Raw genomic sequence first — 16149 nt, forward strand, 5'->3', positions numbered from 1 at the left:
GGGGGGCATCGATCCATCCACCACCCAGAGTCAGCCCGGGAAAAAAAGGGGTAGAAAATCCAAGCTTTCTATGGCCCAAGTCAAGGCAAAATTCGATGTGGCAGACGGGAAGCAACAATCTATCACAGGGGCACTTAGAGCAGTGCAAAGCCCCGTTTCTGTACTAAAATGATCATAACCTCATGGAACTGTAGGGGTTTAGCCAGTAAACCCAAAAAACTGGCTCTTAGGGAGTTAGTTATAAATTCCAAGGCGGATGTACTCCTTCTTCAGGAGACCCTGGGGAACGGGGAGGAAATCGAAACAATGCTAAATGCACTTCTACCAGGGTGGAAATTTACAGCTTTGGACTCTGATGGCCACTCAGGAGGTTTGGCTGTAGGATACAGAGAAGGAAGAATTAAGATCAGGAACCAATGGGGAATGAAGCAGGTGATGGGGCTAGAATGTCAGACTACAGAATTTGACTTTCCTTTAACTATCCTAAATATTTACGGGCCGTGCCAAGGAAGGATACCATTCTGGAATGGATTGATGGAGAACTCGCTTGTGAAGAATAATTACATGGTGATGGGAGGTGATCTAAATTTCTCATTAGGAAGAGCGGAAGCCTGGGGTCCAGCTGCAAGAGAGGATCCGCAATCTGAATTTTTTCTGAACCTATTAGCCTCAAATAATCTCATAGAAGCAAACCTCATCAAGCTTAAACCGACTTGGAGGAACAGAAGAGTAGGAGAAGCAAGGGTGGCGAAGAGACTAGACCGTTTCTTACTCAATGAGGCTTTATCCGCTATGATTCCTCTATTCAGACAATGGGTAGAAGAAGGGGGTCCATCGGATCACTTCCCTATCTACCTTGAGCTCTCCAAAGTCCCCCCTAAACCTCCTGCCCCTTTCAAATTCAACGCCTCTTGGCTTCAAGAAGAATCTTACAATAAACTATTCAAAGAAATATGGTCACATCCTGACAGAGGATCACAAGAGAATAAAGGATTCTTACTCATGGAAAATCTCAAAAGACTGAAAAAGGCAACAATCTTATGGGCAAAGGACAGAAAATCAAAGCAGACTGAGGAATTATCCAGGATAAACGAGGAACTCCAAAAGCTTGAAAGCATAGAGGCGGATGGCTATGCGACACAAGAATCTAAAGAGAAAATTGTAGCCCTGGAGAAGCACAAGAATCAAATCCTGCTGGCAAAGGAGGAGGAATGGAGACTCAAGAGTAGAGCAATATGGCTCAAAGCAGGGGATGATAACACAAGCTTCTTCCATAACTACGCAAAAGGGAGGAAGAGTGCCAATACCATATGGCACTTAAAAGACGAAGAAGGAGGGGAGGCTAAGACTTTTGAAGCCCTATCAGCCCTTGGGGTGAATCACTTCCAATCTTTATTCAAAGACAATGGTGAGATCACCATTGCGGAAGTCATCCAAACAGCGCAATGTTTCCATAGATATGTGGAGGAGGAAGAAGCGGACCATCTAATGGACCCTGTTACGAAGGAGGAGGTGGAAAGTGTTATCAAATCTATGGCAAAAGAGAAAAGTCCCGGACCGGATGGTTGGTCAGTAGAGTTATTTCTACACTTTTTTGAGCAGATAGGAGAAGAAATCACAGAAGTTGTAGAGGAGTCAAGAACGAAGGGAGAAATATACAGTCCTTTCAATGCAACTTTCATTGCTCTCATTCCAAAAAAGGAAGCCCCGGAATCTTTTGAGGATTTCAGACCTATCTCTTTATGCAACAGTATTTATAAAATAATTGCAAAAGTGATAGCTCTCAGGATCAAACCAATCCTATCAAGGCATATCTCCCCTGAACAATTTGGGTTCCTGAACGGAAGGCAAATACATGAAGCAATTGGTGTGGCTCAGGAGGTTCTACACAGTGTTAAGGTGAAAAATAAGAAGGGTGCAGTAATCAAAATTGACTTATCAAAAGCCTATGATAGGATAAACTGGACATATATTCGCCTGCTCCTAACGCATCTTGGATTCAAAGTGGACTTCATCAGATGGATCATGGGGTGTATCACAGATGTCAGTTATGCAATCCTCATAAATGGTGCTGCCACCCCCTTCTTTAAAGGACAGAGAGGGTTGAGGCAAGGCTGCCCCCTGTCCCCCTTGTTATTTCTCTTAGTTGTTGAAGGCTTAAGCCAGCTGATTCAAAAATCCAAAAGGGAAGGTAAGATAAAAGGTATAGAGGCAGCAGTAAATTTGTTCATATCTCACCTCCTCTTTGTAGATGATATTTTGGTTTTTACAAATGGTTCTACAAATGAACTTAAGGAGCTAAAAAATATCTTTGAACTTTTTATGAAAGCTACTGGAATGCAGATTAACCCCAGGAAATCCCAGATCATAGAGGAAGGCCTAAACAGACAAGAAAAAGAGCAGCTCAGCTCTTATTTTCCATATGAAATGTGCAACATGGATTCCCCGTTTAAGTATTTAGGCTTTTGGTTGAAGCCAAATGCTTACAGGAAGGAGGACTGGTCTTGGCTAATTGCAAAGATTGAAGCAAGAATCAACCACTGGAGCTTCAAATGGCTATCCAGAGCAGGGAGATTGACACTAATAAAATCTGTGCTATTAGCCATCCCAGTTTACTGGGCAGCTTTAACATGGGTCCCAAAAGGAGTATTGGAGAAAATAAGGAGAATTTGCAGCAGATTTTTATGGGCAGGATCAAAAGAAAATATGGTTCTCCCTTGGGTTGCCTGGGAGAAAGTGGCGAGGCCAAAAGACTGGGGCGATTGGGGGATAAAAAGCCTGCCTGACTTCAGACTCTCACTGGCAGCCAAATCAGGGTGGCGACTTATTAAGCTGGAAAACCTCTGGACAAGGACGGTAAAAAGAAAATATATAGACCCAACCCCATTGGAAGAATGGATCAGGAACCCAGTCAAGATCCAAAAGAACGTTTCTGCAATTTGGAAAGCAACAGTGGAGTCCTTTAAGGTGATTGAGCAAGGTCTTGCATGGAAGATTGGGAATGGTGAAAAGGTAAAGATCGGGAAGGATCCCTGGGTAGGATGTAATGGAAACTATGCCCTCTCCCCTGGCCTTGTACAGCATTTAGAAGAAAAAGGTCTTCTCTTCCTAAGCCAAGTGGAGAAACCGGGTTCTTCAACCATCTGGGGACAAGCATGGAAGAGTGGAGAAGACTTGGAGTTAGAGCAAAGATGGTGGAACGAATGGAGAGCCTTTATCCAGGAACTCTCCAGATCCAATGTTAGGCTGAGCGACAGACAGGATGAGTTAATATGGGCACATGCAGACTCGGGGGATTATGCACCAAAGAGTGGCTACAAATTCCTCATGTCCAGGAAAGGATGGGGAGATCCGGAGTGGTGGTCGAAACAGCTATGGAAACTCAAAAGCCCTCCAAAGTCAAAAATCCTTTTTTGGTGCATTTTAAAAAGCAAAATTCCAACTTGGGACATTCTGCAGACCAGATTCATGAACGGGCCTGGGAGATGCACTTTATGTAAATCAGAAGCAGAATCCATAATTCACCTTTTTCTTAAGTGCCCAAAAACTCATAAGATATGGGGCGAGGAAGGAAATATCCTGAACAAAAAGCTTGAATGGGAAGGCGACAATATGCAAGAAGCTTGGAAGAAGTGGTGGCACTCACATCCAAATGGAAACTTGCGTAACCTTCCTCTAATCATCAGCTGGGGAGTATGGATAGCCAGGAACATGAGCATCTTCCAGGACAAAGAAACCCCAGTAACTATCACAGCAATCCAGAGCATTGCCATCTTTTCCAGTATCCCTGAACCTAAGGAATCTCCTTCCCAAAGAATCGCCCCAGAAGTGCAGATAACAGAGGGAATCCCTTGGGCTTTCTTCGACGGTGCATCTCAAAACAATATAGCAGGAGCAGGCTTAGTCATTCATGAAAACCCAACTCACATCCTAAAAGCTTCTGCAGGCTTAGGAACAGGTTCAAATAACTATGCAGAAATGCTCGCCCTAAAACTCCTTATATGCTGGCTCATTCAAAGGCACACCCTCACAATTCAGATTTATGGAGATTCCCAAAATGTGATCAGATGGGTAAATGGTCAAAGTACATGCAGCAATCAAGTCTTAAAACAAATCCTGGGAGAAATTCAGAGATTAAAATCATATTTTAACAGCTTCTCTCTATGTCACATTTTCAGGGAAAGGAATGATACAGCGGACAAGCTTTCTAAAGACGGTCTACAGCAGGATTTGGGCAGCTGGAAAATTGTAGAAGATAACCAAGGCCAAATCAGAAGGACCGATCAGCCTCCTCATAATCAACTTTTCTGATCTTCTGGCAGCACTTTTTTATTTCATTCTCATATCAAAAAACTTTTTTCACATATGCAAATACTAAAACTCTTTCAGCTACGGTAATATGGCATTTTATAAAACTCTTTGTACATGTAACGAGTTGTTTTCCTCTCTGTTGAGGAGACCCGGTTCTTGCTGTTTTGACTTTTTGAACAGTCCATAGTTTTTGTTTAAGCTTGCTAGCTCAAAGGAACCTCAGCTCAGGACAAATCAAGAATAGAAGAAGAATCAGGGACAGCCTTGCTTATTAAAGGAAACTGGTCACAGGTAAAAGGCAGCAAATTTTGTAAATCAGACATGATAGTCACAGAGGTTGATCAGTGATGCATCAGCATATGCAATGTAAACTTTTTATAATCTTAATAAAAAGTTTCGTTTTTTCCTTTGGAAAAAAAATAAATATTTTTTATTGTTTTTAATAATATTAGTTTTTATTATATGTGTAAACATTTTTTATTAATTCAAGAAAATAATACATTGGGTTGAGTTTTTAATTGAAATATATTTAGTTTTATTCTCATATATATACAATTTTTATTAATTCAAGAAAAGATTACATATGTTGAGTTTTAATCAAAATATATTTTGCCTCATTCTTATCATACTTATTGGTCAAATGGTACTAACAAAAAGATAAAAGATAACATCATAACAAAGCTAACCGATCAAACAGGCACTGCCCACTTAGACCAAAACTAACACAGAATCAAAATACACCAAATTTGCATATCTAACCAACAGGGTTACCTGGCCCTGAGTCATCCATTCCATCTCGACGTGGTTGATGGAAGGGTTCATGAATATGAGCCTCCATATGGGCCATCATGCCTTCAATGCTATCAACCCTTGCCTATAGCCTCTTCTGACCCCACCGAAGAGAAACCATTATGTCTAACATGTTCCCCTGGTTACTCGTTATGTTGGAGATCATTCATGAAAGAGATGATCTCGTTGTGATTGTTGTGTCTGTAGAGAGATGATCTCATTGTGATTGTTGTGCCTGTAGTGAGCCAGTGGTGATTGTTGTGTCTGTAAAGAGATGATCTCATTGTGATTGTTGTGTCTGTAGCAAGCCAGATGCTCCACTATGGTTGCCAACTGACAAATTAACTTCAAGAACATCAAAGGGGGGTAACAAGTCAAAACCTCCTAGTGAGTTGCTCGATCATCGCACAAGCTCCTATCTGACATCCACCTGCCCAACACGATGACTTTGCTTGGCCTCTCTAACCACCTTTGTAATGGGCTCGCCCACACTGGTGAATCATGTCTACCTCTTCCATCAAGCGATGTTGGCTACCCTCCTTCGAACCAAAGACCCTACTCGCGCTCCAAGTCCACCTGGGCATACCACTCACCCTCACCTTTTGTGCAGTTGAGCACTTGAAACCCCACAATACTCACCAATTGTCTCCACTACCTTTTGGGCCCATAACATCCCTTGTCAAAGTTCCAACAACGCCTAGCCCGGGATCCTTTCCTACATGGCCACCCTCTAAGCAAACAAGCCAACCCACCGCGCTGCTACAAACTAAACCACTCGAACATAAACCACCAACCACTTCCAAAGAGCAATCCGCCCACACCAATCAAGACCTTGGGGACCAAAAGTGTGAAGGGGAAAGCACTAAACGTCCCAAGGTCCGCCCAACCTCCTGCAGACTTACAAACATCCTACGCAACAGATCTCATATCCACTACCATAATCCCCACAAATGAAACTCCAAAAGATAAAGAAAATTAGCCCAAGATAAAATCCCTGCTCTTCCAAGTGGGTTGTCTGAAAGCACCCTTCAAGCCCTATGAGAGTTTGTGCCCCGAATGCCCAGCTCTTCTCCAATTCCACACAGACCCTGATCCAGGCTCCACCAGCGTGTCAAGAATGTTGATTGGTTGAGGAGACTCCCCGAAGCTTCGAGCTACTCACATTGAAATGAAGGCCCCAGAATCCTGAAAGCCCCATGAGCCCCATCCTCCAAAGTATGCAAACCAGTTCAACTACACAAAGCCCTGAGCAGCTTGGACCAAACACCTCCCAACTCCACATTAAAAACTTTTTGTTCGACTCTCATTTCGCTCCACGCACTTAACCCAAAATCCATCTCCCTTCGCACGTTTAAGGAATTAAAACACTCAAGATCCTCAAGATCCTTCAGAAACTTCAATGGTCGGGTGCCAAGTGAAGCCATCTCCATCGTCAACTTACATTAATGTAGCGTGGGGAGGGAGGTATAAGCCAACTACCTTACCGCTAATCCAATTTATGTCACCACATTAGGTAATAAATATTTATATTAAAATATTAAAAAAATTAATTAATTTATATATATATATATATATATATGAATAATTTTAAATCAATATAATTTTATTTTTCTCCAGGAATAGTGTTAAATAAATATTTATTTTTATTTTTATTAGTTTGTAAATAAGATAAATATTATAAAAATAAAATCCCTTTATGGAACCCTTGATTTAACCATTAATAAAACATCTAAATAGATAGAACTTCAAATGATTAAATAATTAATTTAATGAAAAAAAAAGCATTAAACATTTTCATTAATATACTTTACACATTTTAAACGGATGTAAGTAACAATATTGGTATTTCCGTGCATATAAATAACCTTTGTATTAATATCCAATTTCAAATAATTTTATTTTCACTTTACATCGTAATTCAAAAATTACTGCTGTATGATACTCTATATCATGTCACCATTTCCAATATGACCCTGTCGACAGTGCAGACGAGTTTGAAGTCAGCAATTCATATGAGAAATCTTTCAGAGACCATGGTGAGTATTTGATATAGAGATTTCATTGATAATAAATGACAGCTGCAGGAACAACTTACTGAACGATGCTTGACTTCGACACGGCTCCTTGTAGTAATCTCGTCCAGAATTTCGGCATCTGACATCTCCTCGGGCAGGCTTTCCACGGTGCTATGAGTGCGTGATAATTCTGTATCCTGATGGATTGGGCGTGACAAAAATCAGCTTAGGCTCCCAAGCCAGAAAGAAATCTATTAAACTTCTACGCTTATAAGGGGATTATAAAACTCTAGCTGCAAACGTAACAGTTGCTCTAATATTTTTAATATGGGATAACATTTCTTTTTAAAGGTAAGAAATGGATTTACAGTTAAAAGCATATATTTCCACGTAAGAAGTAATAGGTTCACATTCAAAAAGTAAGAGTATATGTCTCCACAAACTTCAACTGTGAAATCGTTGAACAAAGTCCCTTTTTACTGTTGAACAGAGGTGAGTTCTTTCAAACCTAAACAGGTAAACATATATGTCTCTATAAACAGAGAATCTCTTATCCCACAAACAAAAAGTCTCATACTCTCATACAGCAATTTGATCAAAAATTCCTAATTCTCCCCGACATCACGAAACCGTTCCGTTCTCAAGATACATAAAACTGAACTAAATATATAGCAAATATATGTAAAGCAAGACTTATATTACTGCTGTGGGAAGCAAAATAAATTTATGTATTTATATTACCGTTTTTTCACGGTATATTCCTGGAGCTTCTTCATACTCGGCTGCATCAAGTTCCCACAAGTATTTAGTATTGAAATACTTCGGAAGAATGTATTGTCGGATCGGAATAAGCACCAGGAACAACACCGGGAAAAGAATGCCGCCAATTGGAATCCAAGTAACCCCATAGCAAGCCAGCAAGTATAGGATCTGAAAGATGGTGAATGCAGATATGACCTTGAATGGTACTGTCTCCACAAACGAAGCATGAGCATTTTCTAGGACCCTGTTCATCAGTTTCATTCAATCAGAAAATTGAAGCTTTAAACGATTTAAGTATATTCTATCATTGTAGTACAAACATACTGGTATCTTTTGCACCTGGAGAAGTGAAGAAATTTTTACTGTGGGTGTGAGTAATGCTTTTGAAAAACGCAAATTTATCAAATGGCAGAGGTATTAAGTCTTTCTGACTCCACTTACTAGAGGAGAAATGTATATTTGAGAATAAACATTGTGGGCAATTTAGTTGGCTACACTGGCCGGCGGCATTCCCTATCAGCAATATTTGTCACAACATAGGATTCATTTGAGCAAATATTAAGTATAATGCAGTGGGCTAATGATTAGCTTACTGCCTTTGCATCTTGTGGATTGGATGAAAATAAAAAGATATTCATCGATTGGCTTATGTAGTTCTTAATATTTACTCTACAAATTGTAAGGCCTAATAGTACAGGTCTATAGTATTATTAATGTGGTATTCACATGTCAAGCCAATACAAGTTGGTAGGGTTATTGATATGTGTTTTACACCATCCCCAGTTTCTACATTCCCTGGCTTAGGCCACCGTCACTCTAACAAGGTGAGAAGTTAAGTGTAGGTGAAAATAAATAGCAGAATGCAAAAATATGTATTTATGCACCTTCACCTTCATCAGGGAGAGTAGAAGATCTATGCCTTCACCTCACCACCCACCTATTTCAGGATGAAGGTGTGTCCCGCGCAGCTTATTGATACGCTGGACTGGACGATATCGTCATTCCGGAAAAACTAATTATCATTCATAATCTATCATTTTGCTCTGAACATACTTACTTGAATCTGCGGTTAGGCATGATAAACAGGAGGAGGCTTCTTTCCCAGAGCTGATTTCCTGGTAAGCTGTCGAGAGCCATGTATGCGAAGTAACCCCAGAGTACAGAGGTGGGGATTTTCTTAATAATTGGCATCGCTGCTACGCAGAGTCCAACCATAACGGACTGCATTAAGTTGCTCAGACGTTGCTCCTTCACCCTAACGGGAAGCAATGCATCCACATGTTTTTCTGGGATGAAATAACTGCCATCGATCCCCTCGGTCCCATTCAAATCTTGTAGATCTTCCATGTTCAAACCCACATCCTTCCGTGGCAAATCTTTCAGTTCAGTCAGATTCTTCAATGCTCGATGTTGTGGGGCCTGTAAAAACAATTTAATTAACTTACAGTATTATCTAGAGGACTATAATCCATTTGTGCAATTAACTCACCTTTTAAAGCTCTTAGAGCCTATAATTGAACCGACATTTTTTATGTTTTTATATTTCATGGCCTCAGAAATCTATTTATTTTTGGCCTATACAGGTTGAGATAGATAATAATTAATAATTTTCAAGAATCTATTGCCAGTCCCATTACGCCACTGCATTAGTGTGCGTTGGAAAATGACAATGTGAGACAGGTGGTAAGAGTTGGGGTTAAATGAAGGTAACAAAAAGGATATGGAAACTGAAAATAACCTTCTAAAGGGTGGACTCAGCTTATTTCGGGATTTACTGACTAAAATAAAAAATTTATGTAAAATATTTATAAGATCGATTAAGAGACAGCACTGATATATATATATATATATGTGTGTGTGTGTGGGGGGGGGTGAAAGTATCAATGTAGATAGGTAGATTGTTTTTGTTTTTTTCATTCAAGGTTGTCTCTGAATTAAACTCAAAAAAAAAATATTAAGAATTTTCATTTTTTAAGGAAAGAGTTTTAATACCTGCAATAGGGTGAGTAAACTTTAGTAGAACAGTGGATTCAACGGGTAGCAAGAGTGGGGCAACGTAAGTACAAGACAATATTGACGTTAGTAATTGACAATTTGTTGAGGAAAGTACTAACTGGTTGATGAAGCTTTTGATTGGAAGCACCGGCCCATTTACGGTTATCAGAAGTAGAGTGAGAGTCGAATGGGCGAACTGTACTGCAATCTTCTTTTGTGGTACTTTTGTAAAGGCTTTACGGTTTCTGAGGATGGTATTGTATTGGTTTCTGGTTAATAAAAATTATGTTATGTAATTTATATTTTTTTTTGCTTTTTGTTGAAATATTATTAGAGTTGTAACAAATCTGTGGCGTGCCTTTATCTTTTCATTTCAGTTCGTATCAAAGGTGAGAATATCTAAACGTTGTTTAGAAGTTGTAAGTTTCCAACTTTCAATTAGTAAAAAAAAGAATCAGCCACAATGACAAATTTTTCACTATTTATTTTCACGATACTAACGATACCAGATAAATGAGAAAAAGTTGACAAAGAAAAAGGGCATCATAGGTAAGGTTTTAATCCAATGTGCTATAGACGTGAGCATTTTACCAAAAGCAATGCAACAAAAAGGTACTGAGGAAGCTTGGGATAGATTACAATGTGCTTACCAAGACATACAAAGTCACATTGGTACATTTACATAATGAGCAGAGAGAATTTGAGAAATATTCAACTGAAGGATGGTAAGAAGATAGATGATTTTTCCGTTCGAGTGTAAGACATTGTTAACCAGTTACACACCCATGGAGAGACAGTTACAGACTAGGTAATTTATGAAAGAAATACTTAAACCTCTTGGTAAACTTTGATTGTTTTTCTGTTTACAAAGCTCTTTGTTATAGAAGCCTTAAAAGTCAATTTTGCATTTTGTGAACTCTGAAATCACCTGGCATGGGAAAAATTGCCTTCAATGCACCTTTTTCGTTGTTTAGGTAAATACTATGAACCAACTGAAGGCACTGCCATGGGTTCCCCCTTCCCAAATTGTTGGTATTTATGTGGAACACTGAATATAAAGCCCCTCAACAGTTTTCCCCTTAAATGCAACTAAGGCACTGCGATGGGCCCCCCACTTCCTAAATTGTTGCTGGTATTTATGTGAAACACTGAATATAAAGGCCAACGCAAGTGTTGGTAGAGATTTGTGGGCAACATTTTTGTCATATGGCTTCAAGGTATTTTTAATCTACAACCTTTTCTTAGTTATCTTCATAGTATTTCTCTCAACATCCAATTCACCATGCAGCTCCCTCTCCTGCCGTTCTTGTCACCAAAGAATTGATCCTACTGCTGAGGAAGGAAACCTACACATAGATATCTTCATACCCTTCACCAACACCTCCCAGCACTAACATCTGTTGTTCTAAAAACTCTGGTCATGAGCACTATCAAAATTTCAGATTCCGATGACCTTTCTCAAGAGAAATCCCACCTATAGACTGCTATCCAAGCCATGATGTTTATTCCAACACCCAATTTAATAAATCTTTCCCTAGAACCCTCCATCCAAAATCTCATGAACCTGCCACGATAGCCCAAACTACCCTCCCTCACAGCTACCAATACTAGACTAGATTCACTTTCCTGTTGTGATCCTTGTTTCTTGGTTTATGACATATCCACACAAAAATCATATGAAAGCAACTTAAATAATGCTTCTGTATGTCAAGGACATCGTGGATCATGACCTTCATCACACAACATCAGAGATTTTGGACACAACATCAAAGAGTATGGAGTTAATTGGATTTTCAGATTCAGAACAAGTGGTTTCAACCAGTGTTGCGGGGGAGCGCCCCCCCCCCCTTCGAACCCGCTCCTGAAGCGCGCTCCGGGCGGGAGCGGGTTGGGAGCGCGCTCCCAAAATCGCTCCCGGATGGGAGCGATTTTCGGGAGCGCGCTCCCGTAAAAAAATTTGTGCTCCCTGCTCTGTTAGGGAGCGATCGCTCCCGCGCTCCCGGAGCGTTTTTTAATGCCCGGGAGCGATTGGGGAGCGATCGCTCCCTGATCGCTCCCGGGCATTAAAAAACGCTCCGGGAGCGATTTTAGACGGGCCGGGAGCGGTTCGGCGGAAAAAAAAAAATCCGCCGGACCCGAAATTTCCAAAAATTTTAGAAAAAAAAAATTATTTTATAAGCCCAATGGGCCAAAAAAATTTCATTTCAACTTCATTGAGCAAGAGATTGAGAGCTGGAGCAAGAGCAAAGGAGCAAGGAGCAAGAGCTGAGGAGCAAGGAGCCAGAGCTGAGGAGCGAGGAGCAAGTGCCAAGGAGCGAGGAGCAAGCCTGCAGAGGTAAGTAACTTAATCATTTAGTTAGTTTAGCTGGTTAGGTAGTTAATTTGGTTAGTTTAGCTGTTTGAGTTTAAAGATCATGTATTTAAATTAAATTAATAAATTAAATGAATTAATCCCAATAAACTAAATTAATTTGCAGATTCAAGACTCAAACCCTACAAACATCAAACACCATGGACCTGGGGATATTTATTGGCATTTTCCTCTTCCTGGTCCCTTTTATCGTTATTATGGTGGTGGAGAGTAGGAAACGGAGGGGGCCTGAAACTGAAGAGGTGGATGAAGAAGCCGGAGGAAGTCAAATGGGTGAAAACCCCAGTGAGGAGGAGGTGGAGGAGGGTGAACATGACCCTCAAAAAACTAAACAAGACCAAACTCCATTGTGGAAATATGTTCACAGGGCTGAAACAGGGAGAGGGGGTGGAACCACTAAATTTCATTGCCCCCATTGCAACACTGATTACACAGGCTCATACACCCGTGCTAGAAGACACCTCTGCGGGAAAAGGCCATGGGATGGAGAGAAACAAATAGGAATCAAAACTTGTGCAGCGGTGTCAACAGCAGAGAGAGCCAAATACATAAAGGAAGAGGAGGACGCCCAATACAAAACAAAAAGATCAAGGGGTTTCTTTGAACCAATCTCACCATCACAAAGAACTCCTTCAGCATCCTCCCAAGGCAGTGGATATGGACATGGAGGCACAGGTTCATCATCTTTAAGGCGTAGAACCATATCAGATTTCCTTGATGAGGGGTGTAGGAATGATGTGGATTCAAAAGTTTACAAATTCCTCTATGCATGTGGGATACCATTCAATGTTCTACGCTCACCTTATTGGCACGAAATGGTTTCTGCCATAAATGATGCCCCTAAAGGATACAAGAGCCCTGGGTATGACAAGGCAAGAACTGTTGGCCTTGATCATGAAAAAGCAAAAATATCACATTCTTTGAATAAAATGACAAGTTCTTGGACTGACAATGGGGTGTCCATTGTATCTGATGGATGGACAAATGTAAAAGGCAAGCCATTGATAAGTGTTCTTGCTGTGTCCCGAAGTGGTCCCATCTTTCTAGCTGCACATGATTACTCAGACAAGTTCAAGACCGCTATCAACATTGCAGAGCATTGCTTGAAACAATTGAGCGTATTGGCCCATACAATGTCATCCAAGTCATCACTGATAATGCTCCTAATTGTAAGGCAACGGGAGCAATTATTGAGGATAAATACCCGAACATATTTTGGTCTGGATGTTTGGTTCACACATTGAACCTTCTGTTGCATGATATTGTCAAAAACAAAAATGAACAATACCAATGGATTGGTGATTTGTACAAGAAAGGAAAAAAAATGATAAAATTTATTACAAATCATAGCAATACCCATGGCCTTTTCCGCAGTCACTCGAGATTGGAGTTGCTGAAGATTGCGAGGACTAGATTTGGTAGCTATTACCTCACCTTCAGGCGCCTTTTGAAGGTAAGAGAGGCATTAGCTAGCATGGTATCAAGTCCACATTGGTAGGTGTTAAAGGAAAGGGCTACAAATGTAGCTGACATGGCAGGTTTTGAAACGGTGGAGGAGGCCGCTCTTGATGGGCAGTTTTGGACAACTGTGAGACAGGTATTGGATTTCACCAAGCCAATTTATAACATGATTCGGTTTGCAGATACAGACAAACCAGTGATTGGCAAGGTGTATGAGAAAATGGATACCATGTTGGGGGAAATAAAAGACATTGTTCATAATAAAGATCCCAACTTGTACAAACTGATTCATGATTGTGTGTGTGAACGGTGGAATAGGCTTAACCTTCCACTACATTGCTTGGCGTATATCCTTACGCCAAAATACCACTCAGAATCTTGGTTGGGCAAACCTGCAGCAGGGGGTGGTGTTAGGACCAAACCCCATTTAGATCAAGAGGTAACTAGAGGATATCTGGAAGCATTAGAAAAGTTGGTGCCTGACAGGGAGGAATGTGCAGCTGTGCGCCTTGAAATAGGCAGATACTTCAGTGGCAGTGGTTTGTATGGTAACTTCCATGCAATGGACGACAAAGATAAATTTGATTCTCTCACATGGTGGGAAACATATGGCGGCCACGGACTTTTGCCAAAATTGGCAAAAAAAGTTCTTTCACAGGTTGTAAATTCTTCTTCTGCAGAGAGGTGTTGGAGCACCTACAGTTATATACATAATGTGAAAAGAAACAGGCTCAACAAAAACCTAGCAGAAAGCTTGGTTTATGTGCACTACAACTTGAGGTTGTTGAGCCATTACTGTGATCGGGCTAATGAAGATCCCACATATAAAATTTGGGACAATCACCCTGAGGACGACAATTTGGAGGATGGCATTGTACATATGGAAGAACTAGAAGAGGAGCTTGTACGGGATGAAAATGAAGCAGCTGCAGCAGCCATGCCACCTCCACCTCCACCATCCAGTAGCAGTTCTCGGGGCCCGAGTCTTGTTCCATTGCTGTCGCCACCTCCATCGACACCCTCGCGTGGAGGCTCTAGTTCTGGTCGCCGGTCTGTGCGGGAGACTCCTAGAAGACCACCACGACCTGCTTATACTCCTGGAGACTCTCGTGGCAAGGGCCACTTGTAGATTTACAGTTTACTTGTCTTTTTTAGTTTCTATTAGACTTTAGTTTTCATAACTGTTGAGTTTTGAGTCCTTGACTCTTGACTCTTGACTCTTTCATATCATTATGACATTATGATATTTTTTGTAAACATTATATCACTGTGACAATGAAAATTTGAAGTTTGAAGTTGGGCCTTGGCAATTATAACTCATTGGTAATGATTGTGAATTATGAATATGATGCTTTGTGAAAGACTAAAGTTGTTTCATTTCATCTCATTATTCATGTTTCATTTTATAAATTTTTAACATTTCATATCATGTTAACAGTTAGAGGTTAGGACTTAGAAATATCTTCGATATTACTTCTTGTAATGGTTAAACTTGGCTTACAAGTACAACTTGTTACTTTGGTGATCAATGATGATAAATGTTATTCAATTTTCAATTCTAAAAGCTTGAAGTTGAAACTTTAATATTGAATTTGATGAATCATGATTTATAAGACTCAATATGTTGCAGTTGTAATATGTATTTTACTAACTTGTGGACATGGTTGATGACGATTATAATTTCTAGATGATTGATGTGATATGGTTCAATGATCAATTTATGTTTTTTTATGTTTTTTATGTCTATTTCATCATTCTACATGTTTTTGTTGACATATATGTATCAAAAATTAAAAAATATAAAAAATATATATATTTTTAAAAAATCGCTCTCCGATTCGCTCCCAAACCGGGAGCTTCTGAAAATGGTTGCTCCCGCTCCTGCTCCCGCTCCCAAGTAACATTGAACCAGACATGCTAGGTGCTCTACACTGGGATATGGGAGATCTCAATTAGGTTTTACAGAAATCTGTCCCATCCATATTGAAATCTGTCCAAGTGTCATGTTTGTGTTCATAGTACATACACTAAACCGTTGTTAAGACCAGGTTGAAACCAAGTACAAATCTGAGCTGTACACAAATGTCATGTTTGTGTTTATGCACACTCAAATGTTGTTGTTGAGACCAAGTTGAAATCAAGTGCAAATCTGAGCACTTAGCCTCATGAACCCATCGTGAAGAGTAGAAACTTAATTTTTAGAAAAACAAAACAACTCGTTTACTACATTTAATCAGCATGAATATTCAAAAAGAACATGGATGGATGGATCTAGCATTACCAGTGCTGGCGAGTGAACAGACGATAGCGGTGTGTCCAGCTTTTGAAAAGTTTCTTGCATTCTTTCATACACTTCACTCAATGTTGCTTTCTTCTCGATGCTTTCTCTTGCAGTCTTCATAAGTTTTTTGCGTGTTATCTGGTAAACATATTAATACAGCAATC

General features: G+C 40.1%; 1 pseudogene across 1 annotated transcript in view; it reads right to left on the minus strand.

The window, feature by feature from the left end:
- Positions 1 to 6919: 6919 nt before the first annotated feature.
- LOC149211034 (boron transporter 4-like) overlaps positions 6920 to 16149 on the minus strand; it is a 129111-nt pseudogene continuing 119881 nt past the window's right edge. The window contains exons 9-13 of the transcript XR_016253120.1: positions 15986 to 16123; positions 8935 to 9296; positions 7857 to 8121; positions 7196 to 7312; positions 6920 to 7073 (exon numbers count right to left, since the gene is read on the minus strand). The product of XR_016253120.1 is annotated as a boron transporter 4-like (transcript). The remainder of the gene's footprint in view (positions 7074 to 7195; positions 7313 to 7856; positions 8122 to 8934; positions 9297 to 15985; positions 16124 to 16149) is intronic.

The sequence above is a fragment of the Pinus tabuliformis genome, chromosome 1_2, assembly GCF_031772625.1.
Source record: "Pinus tabuliformis cultivar Carrire ecotype Pingquan chromosome 1_2, CPIR1, whole genome shotgun sequence".
Classification (NCBI taxonomy): domain Eukaryota; kingdom Viridiplantae; phylum Streptophyta; class Pinopsida; order Pinales; family Pinaceae; genus Pinus; species Pinus tabuliformis.